This window comes from Macrobrachium rosenbergii, chromosome 6, assembly GCF_040412425.1.
Source record: "Macrobrachium rosenbergii isolate ZJJX-2024 chromosome 6, ASM4041242v1, whole genome shotgun sequence".
Taxonomy (NCBI): Eukaryota; Metazoa; Arthropoda; class Malacostraca; order Decapoda; family Palaemonidae; genus Macrobrachium; species Macrobrachium rosenbergii.
Genome location: NC_089746.1, coordinates 41131512 through 41148190, shown reverse-complemented (window position 1 = coordinate 41148190; position 16679 = coordinate 41131512). Strand labels below are relative to the sequence as shown.

General features: G+C 34.5%; 2 long non-coding RNA genes across 2 annotated transcripts in view; both read left to right on the top strand.

Annotated features, from left to right (window-relative positions):
- LOC136839769 (uncharacterized) overlaps positions 1–16679 on the top strand; it is a 46531-nt gene that overhangs the window by 11114 nt on the left and 18738 nt on the right. The gene's annotated exons all lie outside the window — the stretch shown is intronic.
- The window catches only part of LOC136839770 (uncharacterized), a 4158-nt gene continuing 3530 nt past the window's right edge, over positions 16052–16679 (top strand). Inside the window, exon 1 of the long non-coding RNA XR_010853456.1 lies at positions 16052–16170. This is a non-coding gene — a long non-coding RNA (uncharacterized lncRNA). The remainder of the gene's footprint in view (positions 16171–16679) is intronic.

Here is a 16679-nt window from a genome sequence, read left to right as displayed (position 1 = left end):
CTTTTAATGGCACCAGACGCTTTGGAGGTAGTCGTGGTTCACGCAGAGGAATATGGTTAAACTGAACGAAAAATGAAACGTTGGATGATAGGTACGTCGTATCCGTTCTCGAACACTTTATTGTTCTGATTCCCGAGAAGTGTAAGTCTCAAATTGTGGAAAATCTTATGGCTCCCCAAATTCCGGCAGCTAAAGACACTGAATAATGAGTATTTATCACTGGAGGACATTTGCGTAAAATGCATTCTGCAATATTTTCTAAATACTTCACAGAGATATTCAGTATGTTTGCAAACGTATTTTTTTGGCATACATAATGGACGAAGCAAGTAATCTAGTTTTAATCGATTATGGAAGAGTTGGTTAAAACTTGGACATCCGAAATCAGTTAGATTTATTCCTGACTAATTCTTCATACATTGGTACAAACTTCTATTCTGATGTATGTGGCAGTATATACACATTGTTCTCTTTATAATATTGTCAATATCATTAAATATGTGCAAGCAATCAAATAAGTTAAAAGGCTCAGATTGAGCCAGAAGTGCTCATAGCTATGGTAAGGAGATGAAGTGGATATGAGGCCAAGTGCAAACTTCTTGACAAAGACTTATCAATCGAAACCATTCGTATAAATAAATAAAAAATTTTCTGTGTTTAGCACTGCATGTTTTTAAATGACTTTGGCCTAAATAGCAGTTAATAAAAGCTATATTGTCAATAAGGGATTAATTGATTACATGCAGAATGGATTTTTTCCAAAACCATGATTTGATGTTACATACTGATCAAGGAATTATCTTCTCTTATTTCAAGACCTTCACGTATAATTCTCACCAGGAAGTATATTATAGCAATCATGCACTTTGAAACAACACACACACACACACACTTTTGTACACACACATATATATATATATATATATATATATATTTATATATATATATATATTTATATAATATATATATTTTATATATGTATATATAAAACATACACATATAAAAACACGCTATACATATATACATAATGAATATATATATATATTTATACACTGTATATATTATATATAGTATTCCTGGAAATTTAGTTGATTAACCCAGCACTGCCCAGGATAACTGAATGACAACTGATAAACCACCAATCTACCAGCCCTAAAAATACACACTCTCTCTCTCTTTTCTTTCTCCTCCAGGTGTTAACACCATCTCTACTCTCTCAAGGTCTCTCTCTTCTCTCTCTCTCTCTCTCCCTTGTCCTGTTAAGATAATTTATTCACACATTGCTCAGCATTTTTGACATTTATATATTTGTAAACCTTCTCACCACCCCATTCCTGTTGGGGCTTGTTTGCTTAAATGGTATCAGATGAGTAATCACTGTTCATCTCAGTGACCTTGGTTAAAGATTAGACAGTAATCTGTCGTTTTTCTGTTATTTTTCATGTCATCCCCTTCCAAACTTCTTTCTGATGTATGTGGCTGTATGGCATTGTTCCTTTATAATATTCCAATATCATTAAGATATTAAGTCAAATAAAGTTAAAAGAAATGATTGTATGTGTCATAGCTGATTTAGTTATAAACTGTCACAAAGACTTATGAATCCCATTCGTCCCAAATAAAATAAAATTAGTTTGGTCCCAGAGTAATCTATTTCAAAAATTTTAATTGATTATGTATCAATTTTTTTCAAACCATCTTTGATGAAATTGACATATGATCAATCTTCTTCTTTCACAAGACCTATGACAGTATATTATAGCAATCATGCAAACCAACACACACACACACACACACACACATTACACTATGTTATATATATATATATATATATGATATATATTTATATATATATATTTTTTATATGTATATATAAAACATACATTATACATATATATATATCTAATATTATATATGTATATATAATATATATACTGTAAGATGTATTAGTTGACCAGAAGGATAAACTCTAACTATCACTGTCTCTCTCTCTTTCTTTCTCTCCATCTCTACTCTCTCATTTTCTTTTCTAGATTTAGATGGTTTCTTCAGTTACATTGCTCAGGGAAGTCATTTTAAATTCTCACCACCCCATTTTCCTGTTGGGGCCGAGTGGTATCAGAGTGTCACTTTCATCTCAGTGACCTCGAAAACTATAGATTAGACAGTAATCTGTCATTTTCTGTTATTTTACATGTCATCCCCTTCCCACCCCGATCCCTATGGTGCCAGTGATGTCTTACCCACACAGTATTATTTCCCAGATAGTAAGTCATATATATATGCCAAAATGAGGTATGGTAAAGCTGTAGAGTTTATTTAGTTACTATGTCTGTGGGCAGAAGTAGCCCTGTTTGAGGGATGGCCTTCCCACTCCCACCTCTTTGGTGCTAGTGATGTCTTACCTCCATGGTATTCTTTTCTAGATGGTAAGTCAAAATTATGTATACCAAGTTTGTTGAAATTGCTCAATGCTTTTCAGAGTTATGCTGGAACACACACACATATCCATTTATATATATATATATATATACATACACAGTATATATATATATATATATATATATATATATATATATATATATATATATATATATATATATATATATATATATATATATATATATATATATATATATATATATATATATATATATATATATATATATATATATATATATACATGGGAAATTAAAAAGACAACCAATAAAATCTCTCTCTCTCTCTCTCTCTCTCTCTCTCTCTCTCTCTCTCTCTCTCTCTCTCTCTCTCTCTCTCTCTCTCTCTCTCTCTCTCTCTCTCCTCTTGAGATAGTTGCTTCAGTTACTTTTCCCCAGCTTTTAGATATTTTATACTTCATCCCTTCTCACCCCGCCTTCCTATTGGGGCCGAACTTGGACTCAAAGGGCATTGGGAGTATCACCATTCATCTCAGCGACCTCGAAAACTATGGATTAGATACTAATATCTGTCATTTTCGGTTATTTGTACATGTCATCTCTTTCCCACCCCGACCCCCTTTGGTGCCAGTGATGTCTTAACCCCCACAGTATTATCTTCCACATAGTAATTCATATGTATACTGAAATGCGGTATGATAAATTCGTGAGTTTATTTAGTTACTAAGTCTACGGGCAGAACCAGCCCCGTTTCAGGGAACCCTCCCACCCACCCCAACCCCTATGGTGACAGTGATGTCTTACCCCCACAGTATTCTTTTCTAGATGGTAAGCCATATGTATACCAAGTTTGTTGAAATTACTCAGTGGGTTTTAGAGTTATGCTGGATCACACACACACATAAATACATCCATTTGCATTGCCCTGGTTCAGTCCAGGCTTGCCACCTACCCGTCGGCCCAGAATAGAGCACTGGAGAGTAACTTCATTCTTAAGACCTAGTAATAACCAGATGACTGTACTATACCCTTTTGGTGTCATCTTTTTAAAAGTATAATTGGAACCTGACAATCAGCTGGTCTTAAAATTTACCTCAACCACATAAGGGTTAACGTTCGATTCCTTGGAAAGGTAAAAATATTTATAAGGGGCATGGGTCACTCAGCTTCATCTCAAAATTTTCTAAGGAGAAAAGATGCGTTGATCGTTATATACAAACAAATTATATATATATATATATATATATATATATATATATATATATATATATATATATATATATATATATATATATATATATATATATATATATATATATATATATATATATATATATATATATATATATATATATATATATATATATATATATTTATATGATCATGTATGTATGTATATATCTAAACACACACATATATATATGTATATATTCATATATTGCGCGTGTTTGTATTGTGTGCGTGTGAGCAGGCTGTCATGTGTATATGTATTAGCGTGCCTTCCTTTTAGTGATATAACCGGCAGTCAGTTGATGTGACACTTGTGTATATTTGTACATCTGAATAACTGTTTTTTACCCAATTCTGTTACAGGACCGACCACAATGACGAACACTGCAAGGAGGATATTGGAAGAAATGAGGCTAAATCTACAGAATTCAGTATCTTTTATTTTCGCTTCTCTGTATCTTGTTATTTTCTAAACCTCTTACTTTGCACATGAATTATTAAATGTTGTAAAATCAAAATTTACCGAAATTCGTGTGAAACCCACTTAGAATGATCTGTACACTTCTTGGCTATATGGTAGAACTTTTTGTGATTTGATTCATGCAGCACAGTTTTCTTTTATATTTTTTTAATATCCTAATTGGCAAAAATGATTATGATTTGAATTTAATTAAAAAACGAACGCTATTTTCTTGATTTTTCTTTACCCTTGCCTTAATAAGGCTCTATTAATGTATGAAAGGTAGAATGATGAAACATAAAGAGATTTGAAATTTGAAAGATGTATTATATTGAGGCCTGCCTTTTGAACATTCAGTCAGTGAGATATCTAACTATTGAAATTCATAAACACACACACACACACACACACACACACACACACAAAATGGACCCATGTACTGAAATGTACCATTGTAAGTCTCAATGCGTATGGGAGCATGGACAAATAAATTACTGTAATGAGGCCAGATGTACAAAGGCATAAGATAACCTTCGAATACAGGGTATTCAGACTTTAAAGCAAGATGCCACATGAGCTAAAGGATGTAAAGACTATATATTTGAGAAAGATTGTACATATATTGAAATTAGTAACAAAAGAAAAAGTTATTCACGGGATGGCGCCAGTGAGGTTTGCCAGTAGGGCCTCCATAAAAATCCTGGATAGTGATGATGATATTGATGAAACTCTACCAGATGGTAAATGGAAATGGTTTTTGTTTTCATCAAAACTTAACACGACAATATTCCGTGAGGGTCAGATTCTACAGAACGAGCGAACAGGGGAACAAACAGCGAAAGACCACTCCGACGAGCTGCTCGATTATTAGAGGGAAAATTGCCTGATTGACTCTGCCGCGATATCATTCACGCGTCAGCTCACTGTCTTCCCGTACTTGACACAGGCCTGTCATTTGAACTCCTTTAGTTCCAGCATAAAAACTTTAACGTTTCAGTCGATGTTTAAAAGGTGTCCTGTTCTGGTGTACAAACGTTTCTATGTCCGCGGATTTTCATTTCCAGAAATTTTAGCGACGTACTACGTGATTACGATTATTGACGTAAGGCGATGAGTGATAAGCAGTGTTATGGATTGTGCAAGTCCTGCAGTCGAGGGGATCTTAATAATTTTCTTTGCTCAACAGTGTGGAGTGTGGAACCTGGCATAAGGTAAGATCAACTGCTCTGAAATCCGTTATTATATTTGGTTAATTTACCGTCAGGACTTTGCGGAAACCTACCGTTCGTCATTCCCCTTGATACTGACAAGGTATTTGGAAGGTTTCCTTTAATTTTTTTTACTCGTGCACGATTACGGCAAATCTAACTGAACATTGCGTTAGTTCTTAGTAATTCACTTGATTTAATTTTATATTAAAAATATCAGCGGTCTGGTAAGTTAAATATTTAATCAGCATATGTTGCCACATGGGCAAGAGGTATTAGAATGAATGAATGAATAAATGAATGATTTTAAAATGAATTTTAATTTGTTGTGATATGACATTGTCAATACTTACCCAAGCAGGCTATATCTCTGTTAGGATTTGCACGTAGATCTGTGGTCTGGAGGAGGATTAAGATTGCTAGAGTTTGATTCCTAGGGAATCTGAACCTCGTCAGGAACAGTCAAACAAGCGCTATAGTCAACATTTTTATTCCACTGGAACTTTTCGACTTTAACACACTGAGCCATTTTCGGTCTAAAATAGAGGCAAAACACCAAATAAAACTTTATACTAGTAAAATGCAAATCAAAGAAAGGTCACACTCGAGAATAATTTTTTATGAACTACGCTACCATAAAAAAAACTACTCAGAAAAGAAAACATAGTGACTTAAAACTGATACAATTCAGTGAATGACAATAGCCAATAAAACTAAGAAAAATAAACTCAAGTGGGGTATTTGGGTAGTTCCATAAAGGCACTCAAAACGAGATTCTGCCAGCATGCAGGGATCAGTGACTGGACAGGTTGAGACTGCTAAGTCAAAAAGCAGTCTTTCATCCGTGAACTTTGCAGTATATGCAGTCAGGCTAGACTAAGTAAAAGGGATTTTAAAATTGTAGATTCTTGTTCAGAATTGTCTGATTTGAAGATTTTAGAAATATGTTCACAAGCTTAAGCCACAACTTAAACTAGATTAGTCATCCTTTCCGTTTTCTATAATCTACTGATTTTCTATCCGCTCTCGCTTTCCTGTTATTAGGCTAATTTATCTTTTGTGTAATTTTTCTTTTCGTGTTTGTCTTTTTTTATGTTTCTTAGTCCTGTGTTTTATTTGATTTTTTTTTTTTTTATCTCGTCTTGAGTTTGTTTTTTCTATGTTTTATTGGCTATTGTCATTCAATGAATTGTATTAGTTTTGAGTCATTATGTTTTCTTTTCTGAGTAGTGTGTTTTTTTTTATGGTAGCGTAGTTTATAAAAAAATATACTCGAGTGTGACCTTTCTTTGATTTGTATTTTACTAGTACAAATTTTTATGTTTTGGTGTTTTGCCTCTATTTTTGGTCGAAAATGGCATAGTGTGTTAAAGCCGAAACGTCCCAGTGGAATAAAAATGTTGACTATAGAGACTGTTTGGCTGTTCCTGATGAGGATTAAATGAGAACTGGGAAACGGATTTTGGCGTAGTTATACCATGTATATTCATTATGTTATAGGTAATGAGTGATTAGAATTTGGTTTTGGCCCGATTATGGATCTGGAGTGGACATTACTTCTTTTGCGTATTGTTTTTGTTGATAGATTTTTTGTTTTTGTCCATTAAACCCAAGATAAATAGAGTCTGATTTCCATCTGTGCTATAGTTCGATTGTCAATGAATATTTGCAAGGTGAAAATGGACAATTCTGCTGAGCACCGATGAGATTTAGTTGGGTAAATATATATTAGAAATTACTTGTGACGATATGTCAGAATTGTTTCAGCAATTGTGAAATATTATGGTTGATATTTTACATGTGTCTCTCCCATTTTCACGAAACTAACAAAACTGGGGCAACCTGATCATTGTCCACAAAATCGATGACTGCTTTCAACGTCAAATATATTTTTTGCTATAAAACATAAAGAAATAATTCTGTGATTTAGGATTTATTATGGAAGCTTAAAGATGATATTAAAGTTTTGAAATACTACCAAGCGAAATCAGTTATTTAGCGTAAAACTGCAAAATATATAACTACTGTCAAGGTGACAAACTATTCGCTGGTTATGGGACAATGTTTTGAGTTTTACGCGTTTATTGCTATTAATTTTTCAATATTTTCTCTTTCTGGTGAGATGCAAATTACCCTCCGCCTTCAGTGGTCATATCTTCGTCGTTTTGCTGATAGCAGGTCGACAGTATTATAAGTTAGTGTTCATTGTCCACTGCTTGAAATGCACACAAGCAATTTACCGTAAAACTAACAAATATAAAAGCATAACTTAATATATATATTTATGCATCCCTGCGCTCCCGGTAAGGACATAGCACTGTAGTTAATGTGTTGAAATGTAATACAAATGTCCGAGCTCCCATCATTTTTCTAATATAATGTTCATCCTAATGCCACCATTAGTATTAAGCGCCGGCCATTAATTATAGTAATTACAGGTCTTCTTCAGAGTTCTTGACACCCGTGGTGCCAGAGATCCCATAACGATACTGCATATCACAATGCAGAATGAGTAACACTAGAAGTAAACCACAACGACCAGTTTGTCTTAATAAATGCATTGAAAGTAAAGCCGATTAAAATGTCAGTTTTAAAGCAGGTGTATGTGGATTTACTATGGATATATTTTGGCCAACGAAGGCTGTTTTGTGGACTGACTAAAAACAAACAAACTACATACGCCAGGTTTAAAGAAATCGTTTATTTAGTTAACCCAGCTGTGAGAGTTCAGTTAAACTCAAAATGCTGACATTTCTGCTGAACCACTGGTCCTCGCTGGTTAGGAGATGGGCACAGTAATTGTGCACTGACAAGTATGGAATATTTACCATAGGTGTCATTTTGTTCAAAATTTAGTGCTTTAGTCACCTGGTAATTTGTAAGATCTTTATCTATACAGCAACGGGATGTATAAGTGAAGAGCATTCAGATTACAGATTTAAATGTCAATCGCGTTAATAAGGTCCTCACTTTCCCTGTCATAATGTGATAGCTTGACTTATTAGGCACGTAACATTATCTACGATAATTGCTTGCATGATATATAGCATACATCCTTCGATGCCTTTGATGCCACGTGATTTTCTTTCTGTTTTCGCATGTTTCGGGATTTTTTCTTATACTACATATTTTTATCTGTTTGTTTACCGGGTTAACCAGTTATAAAACATATAAGACAATCTTTATGGCGTTTTTAAATAAGGCTGTTTATTGCTCATGGCTGCACTGAACTTACTTGTCTAGTAAAAAAGCATTACCAGACTGTACGTGCGATAAATCTGATTTCTAACCAGTATGCAACTCTGAAGAATTTACGCTGAAGATAAATATTAGATTTAACCGATCTGTCCCTTGTAGCTATGATATCAGTTTGAGAGAGAGAGAGAGAGAGAGAGAGAGAGAGAGAGAGAGAGAGAGAGAGAGAGAGAGAGAGAGATGCCAAACTGGAAGTGAGGTGCGCCATCCGTGTAACTCAGTTTCTGTGTAATTAAACCAAAAGGAAGTCCTTCGGGAGAAAGAGATGCATAGGATGATGTAACCTAGGGGAAGAAAAAGGGGGGAAGGATAAGAGAATTACGAGCCTTAGGGAGGCTTCCTGTTTCTCTCTCTCTCTCTCTCTCTCTCTCTCTCTCTCTCTCTCTCTCTCTCTTCTTCTCTTGAGCCTGTGGAAACCTTCAGGGATTTTGGGACCTGGTCCGATGTCTGCCAGCGAAGGCCGCCTTTGTATGGTTCGCTTGTGTTGCTTTGACAAGGACGCACGTACAAACGCAGCGACATACAAATCCCTTAACAATGGAATTTCGCTTTTTTTTTTGATGTAAAAGCCGTAGCCTTTACTCGTAGTTGCTGTGTAGCGTGTGAAGGTTATGTTATTACATTTCTTGTATTTAGTGGCACTTGCTACATCATACTGGTCTTGATTTATAAACACGTATCGTATAATCGGAAAGTTAGCTGAAGCTGTGTAGTTAAAGCAGTTACATCTGATGCATTAAAGTAATAAATATTTATTGCAAATTTAAAGTAATAGATATATTTTGAAAACATTTAAAGCAATAAATATATTATCTAAAAACATTTAAAGTTATAAACATTTTGTGAAACCCTTCCCAGGTTTAGGTTTATTAAATTTCTTTTAGAGCCAGTGACATTCTATAAACTCAAATGACTTTAAAACAGTAAGACAATGCGCATCTTTTCAAAATATAGGAGTTTGGAAAGTAACTGGCAAATCTTGAGAGATTTAATAAAGTTTCTTCCAGTTAAACTTTTCTTGGTATTCCTTTTTAAAAAATTTCTTTCTTTGCAACATGCAAGAAAATATTGAAACATTTGTCAGTATAAAATTCAAATTCATGCTGAAATGAAGATGATCATTTAATTTTTTCTAAACTTTTTTTATTTCTTTTTGTCTAAATGTATTCTATTTTTTAGATTTACGTCATAACCACAGTGCAGAAGAAGGTAAAATGAAGCCATCGAAAACAAAGTACAGTTCCTGTATTAAGGCTTCAGAAATTTTCCTGACTACTCACCTTTAAAGGGTGTTGTAAGAAAAAAAGATGTAATATCGGGTAGCAATATTGCTAAGAGCAATTTAAAAGGGTCTCAGTGAGATGAAACATTAAAGGTGACCTCAGGTGGCCTCATACAATAGCTTCAATAATATCTTAATTGTGCTTACAAGTAAGGCCTTGGAATGATGGGAGGCAGCCGAAGTATCTATATTTTGCTTCTGCTATGTCATGATATTATGTGAGACAGCTATGATAGGAGACTTTCTTTTTCTTTCCCCTCTCCTTCTCTCCACATGTCTTGCGAGAGGACTGGGAGAACCATTTTTCTTTATAGCACCTTTTTCAGGAGGATGAGTTGACACATCTGTTCTTCTGGAACAGACCATTAGGCTTAGATTTCTTCAGGGTAGACCTTGCAGCTCCTTGAACTTGGTCGCTTATAAATACACCAGTAGGTTTGGGCATTTGTACTGGATTCTCGTGTGAGCCAATAAATGGAAAACCCTTTGGGGGATAGTGCCATCAGTGCACCTCACGCAGTGCACTGTAGGCATTACTTAGAGGTTTTTTGCAGTCCCTTCGGACCATAGCTGCAATCCCTTTCATTTCTTTTACTGTACCTCTGTTCATATTCTCTTTCTTTCAACTTACTATCCAACCTCTTCTAACAATTGTTTCATAGTGCAACTGCGAGATTTTCTTCTGTTACACCTTTAAAACCTTTTCACTCTCAATTTCCCATTCAGCACTGAATGACCTCGTAGGTCCCAGCGCTTGGCTTATGGCCCTAAATTTTATATTTCCTTCATTCATTCAATAAATGGGACCTTCAATGGAGGTGACCATGGGACCAGTGTACTCTTGTTTGGGATGAGTAAGGAATTAATACTGAAAGGGACAATTCCTTCTGAAACTCTGTAGCCGGCAGCGAATTCTCGTTCTGTAGAGAGATGGGAAGTAGGGAAATATGCAAATCAGGGATTTGAGTTAGGTACTGACGGATGTACTGTAAAGGTCCGCAGTCGTTTTCTATACTCTTGTTGTTCACGTTAGGTCACATGCAAAGAGAGAGAGAGAGAGAGAGAGAGAGAGAGAGAGAGAGAGAGAGAGAGAGAGAGAGAGAATGTCTGACAAGCAGAGTCCAGGTGTCCATACTAGGCCTCTTATACTCTGTAACAATTTACCACTTGTGCTTTTCGGCCGAGCTTAAAATAATACAACTACTTGAGAGAGAGAGAGAGAGAGAGAGAGAGAGAGAGAGAGAGAGAGAGAAATGAGAGAGAAATGACAGTGATTAATCGACATCACAAGTGTATAATTCTGTATTATATAGTCTTGCAGGAGAATGTTCTGAAAAATTAGAATTGATTAGACAATTATTTTTCAAGTTTGTTTTTTCGTTTCCATTTCTCAGAAGACTAAAAAAAGCATCTTCACAATACGGAGGCAAAATTCAGGATCTATGAATTCATTGAAGTTCTCGACTGATTTGTCTCTAAACCTTAAATCTTCCGTTCAGTAATTCACAGGACCTTTGTGAGATTTTTTTCTCTTGAAGAATGGAGAAGATGAACTTGAATAAAACCTGGAAGGGTCTTGGATCCTGTACATATTTTGGCCTCGTCACAAAATAAGGGAAATGCAGTTGAAGAGATAGAGCAAGATTAGATAAATATATTTAGGCCAATTTTAAAATTTATTATTACATGTCATCTGTGTCATTGAACGATTCGTAAAATGAAGAGATCATTTAGCAAGTATTGATTAGAAATTTAAGGAGAAGTCTCGAGTTAACTACAAGTTTCATAGTAGTTGGAAGCAGTAAAAGCAGCTAAATATCCCTTTATTTGCACGTGGCCATTTCATGCTTACAAATATTCAAACGCGAATAATATCGAATTCACTTCACCTTGGGAATTGCATACATCTGAGGGTGTAAAAATAACGGGGTAAAAACCAGGTGGTGAAAAATAACAAGGGTTAAAATAACAGGGGTTTAAAAAAAGCGGTAAAAAAATTGAGGTAAAAAATAACAAGGGGTAAAAAGGGATAAAAAATAACGAGTAAAAACACACAGGGTAAAAAAATGGGGATTTCACAAACTAATGACGGATGGCTGTCTAGCTTCCTTTCATAACAATGTCTTTCAGCTTGTTGGTCATAATGACTGTTCCGGTGTGTGAAATAATCATAATTTTCTAAAATACTAGAATTCATGTCACGAATAAAGAGGTCAAATACTCAAACTTTGGCTGATAACAAAAGTAACTGTGAAGCAGCAATGAAGGGAAAAGCATGCTATTCCTTTTACAAATTGAGGGTATTAGTTCCATTAAAACGAATCTCGGGTCTAACCTACTGTCGATGTTTCTTTCACTCACTCAGTATTCCTCTGCTTTAAATTTATAAGATGACAAATTTGTAAAAACTGTCATTCTACTAATAAGTACTGCAGTTCTATTTCCGGATACTCTTTATCCAGTCAGGGAAAATGATTAAAGAGAATGCAGTACGATCCCTGGTGAAATGTATTTCCTGCTTCTTGTCTTCGTGAGTCCACGTCACTAATTAGATGCAGAGTTAATCATCTAATTAAGCCGACGAGAAGCGCCGTCTGTGAAAATATTCAAATTTGTTTGCGTACGAATTTAGATATAGTCACTTTTTCATTTCTTTTGAATTTCTTTGTAAACTGATGTCATGCATACATTCATCAGGGGATAGACTTTTATATCTGTTAGAATCTAAAGTAGTTTCCTTTTATGAAATGTAGAGAACGGTGGAAAAAGTGCAGAAGTTAGCTTTATTGAAATGTTTGAATGTTGCAAGAGACGAATGACTTTTCTTTATCAGTTCAAGAGAACCGGATCAGGTGGAAAATTCAGCTACGCTAAATGCTCCAGTAAAGACGTATTGGTGTTATTTATGTAAACTATTCGTCATTGTTAGTATTACAGTAATACAACGATGATTATAAATGAATTATTTGTATTTAGGAACATCTTTAAAATTTGTTAGAACGCAGAACGCTAGTGTTCGTTAAAGTTTTGGAATTGAGATTAATATTTCGTTGATTTTAAGGTTATGAAACAAAGAAATTGGTTTTACTGTATTTCAAGGTACCCAAGCTTGCAATGTTGGCAGGGAATCATTTTCAGTCTTAAATAACAAATGACTAAGACTTACACACAAGTGAACAAGGAATAAAATAGGGAAACTACAAATTATGATTTTAAGAAGTTGGAACACTAATGACCTTGGTGTCATAAAATGCAAGTTGCTGCATATTAAAGGGAGAAGGAAATCAGTTACTGGTTTAAGGTAGACATGAGCTGAACTTTTTTTTGTTTTTATTTTACCCGTTTGAGGGCACGGGATTCTCGAGAGTATTCGTTTGTCTGTCCTGGGCGTAATGTATCTCCATTTCAGAAACTGTTATTGTAATGATCAAAGTTATTCATAGTCATTCACCTCATTAAAACTGAAATTTACATGGGTCCTTAAGAAATCACGTACGGGAAAATGAAAATATTAAATTAAAAATTTCCAAGACTCGTACAAAAAAATATATATATTCATGATTATAGAATACTCTAAACCTTTGTGTCACAAAACTGAAAGGCATGAACAAACCCAGAAAACGTAATCATGCACAGACAATAGCACTCACAGGAAGTTACTTAAGACTCGGTGAAGCAAGAAAACACCACGATAAAAATCCGCCATGTAATTAGCACTGTGACTGATCCAGTTGCGTGGACGAAGCGCATCCAGTCCGGCCTCCGAATTTTTCTTTGGTCATCCTGACGTCAGGAGAAGATACATTGTTGGTCTTTATATTATATTACATTTTATAATTCATTTGTAACGTTCATGCTCTAAAAATGTTATTACTAATATTTTTTCATGAATAATGTTACTCAAAGTAGGCGCTTAAGCCGCGCTTTAAGTATGAAAGTATGTTTTCCTCAGTTTTTAGGAGGTGTGAACTCTTGCTCACCGGATTTTCCGCCTGTCAGGGCACTCAAAGACGTCCATGTCGTTTCACTTACTAAAATTATGCACATGTAACCATTTGCAAATGCAAAAGGGTAAAAAGAAACTAAAGACAAAAGTGGATATTAAATCTGTATTTTACGTGGAATATTTTCCTTTTGAGGCATGAAAACGGCATTACAAAAAAAATGTTGTTGTGACGTCATTGCCCATTGTGTGAAGTCATTTTCCGTTTAATCGATGAATTTTCAAGCAAGAATCCTTTCCAAACGTATAATTTCGCGTAAAACGAGCATGTTCGAGTAAAAATATGAGGTTCAGACTTGCTCCTTATCCGTGAAGCAGAACTGGCTTTGCTATATAAGTCGAAGTAGGACAGAACGGAGCCAAGTCGCAGCCTTAGGTTTTGCAGACGCATCCCTTGGAGGAATCATGAAGGTTCTGTTAGTACTGGCTGTCCTTGTCGTCCTTATTGCCTATGAGGCAGAGGTAAGATCTTTCTTCAGAATACGTCAATGACCATATCATTATGACTGTATTTACAAGAGTCAGTCATATCTTTAAAATCAGCTCAACTTTGTTAGGTTGTACACAGAGATACTTGGTGAGCTTAGATGATGCAGGGCTCTCTTTCTACCTGTGTGTATGACATATCTAGTTTGCATGCATTGTTATTTCTACGTATCGTGAAGCCTCATCAGTGTTTGTATGAGCAGCAGTGATACAGCATCATCGTAACTTGTACTACCACCCAATATACAATATATACCTATATATATGCATATAAATGTATATATAGAATATATATATATATATATATATATATATATTGTATATTGGATGGTAGTACAAGTTACGCAATAAATCACTGTTACTCATACAAGCATTGATGAGGTTTCACGATACACAGATACAGCAATGCATGCAAACTAGATATGTCATGCTACAGATAGAAAGAGAGACTGCATCACCTAAGCTCACCAAGTATCTCCGTGTACAACCTAACAAAGTTGAGCTGATTTTTAAGATATTACTGACTTGTAAAATACAGTCATATATATATATATATATATATATATATATATATATATATATATATATATATATATATATATATATATACATATATATATATATGTATACATATACATATATGCATAATGTTGCATATACGTTACAGTAAATTTGTGACACCAGTGATTTCACCAAGTCCCTGAAGTTTCAGGAACTCATGAAATCACCAATTCATTAGGAACATTTGATCCAAGAGGGGCTAGCATTAAACACGGCGAAACAGTGATTCATCTACACTGTTTCGTCGTGTTAATATTAACCTCATGGTGATAAAAATGTGTTTCGCCGTGTTCAGTACTAGACCATTGGGGATAAAATGTTCCTAAGTGCATATATGTACATATACATATATATATGTATGTATATAAATTATATATATATATATATATATATATATATATATATATATATATATATATATATATATATATATATATATATATATATATATATATATATATATATATATATATATATATATATATATATATATATATATATACAGTATATATGTGTGTGTGTGTGCATTTGTGTGTAATATATACGTGTGTAAATATTTTTCTTTCTTTCATTCTTTCTTTGGAAATCAAGCCGTTTCCCTGATGGGATGATGCTCCAGATAAAAATAACGGAAGGGTCCTGACTGACATATATTTTAACAGCTAAAATGTGGAGGATCCCTATGTTGAAAACTTCCATATCATTAGCCGCTTCATAAACATATAGAAAGTTCATCATCACTGCCGAACTACCATACAATCACTGTTGAAACATATTTCCAGATTCCTGGGTGTTAAGGTCCCCTCTTTCAAGTACCTTTGTAACAATTTATTTAACCGCATCTAAGTAAATAGTATGATATCCATTGTTTATGAATTTCATTGTATAGTTAACCATGCCTTTACGTTTTAGAATATTCTTTTTATTGCATATCAAAAGGGCCTGAGATAGTATAAAACTTATGACTATCTCTAAAAAAGCGCTGTAATGACTTATTGCTTTCATGATAACACTTCTTGAATAAGACACTTTGTAGGCATTTCTTACAGACACTGGAGATTATTGTACGATAGGACATTTCCTGGAAACTTTTAATAATCTTTGCAAACTTCCTAGGCAACAGAGGGAGAAATGGTGATATCAGAGTTCGTCGTGACACCTCAATGAAACTACCAGCGCCGAAAAATTTGGGACCAGGCTTTTAATGGCACCAGACGTGGTGGTAGTCGTGGTTCACGCAGAGGAAGTGGTTAAACTGAACGAAAAATGAAACGCTTGGATGACAGGTACGTCGTATCCTTCTCACTGCTTTGTTCTGATTCCCTGAGAAGTGTGAGTCTCAAATTGTGGAAAATCTTATGGCACCAAATTCCGGCAGCTAAAGACACTGAATAATGAGTATTTATCACGGGAGGACATTTGTAAACATTCTGCACTTATTTTCTAAATACTTCTACAGAGATATTCAGTATGTTTGAAATCGCTTTGTAAGAGTTGGTTAAACTTGATATCCGAAATCGGTTAGATTTGTTCCTGACTAATTTCTTTATAAATTGGTACAAACTTCTATTCTGATGTATGTGGCAGTATGCTACACATTGTTCTCTCTATAATATTGTCAATATCATTAAATATATGCAAGCAACCAAATAAGTGAAAAGGCTCAGATTGAGCCAAAAGTGCTCATAGCTATGGTAAGGAGATGAAGTGGATATGAGGCCAAGTGCAAACTTCTTGACAAAGACTTATCAATCGAAACCATTCTTATAAATAAATAAAAAAATTGCTGTGTTTA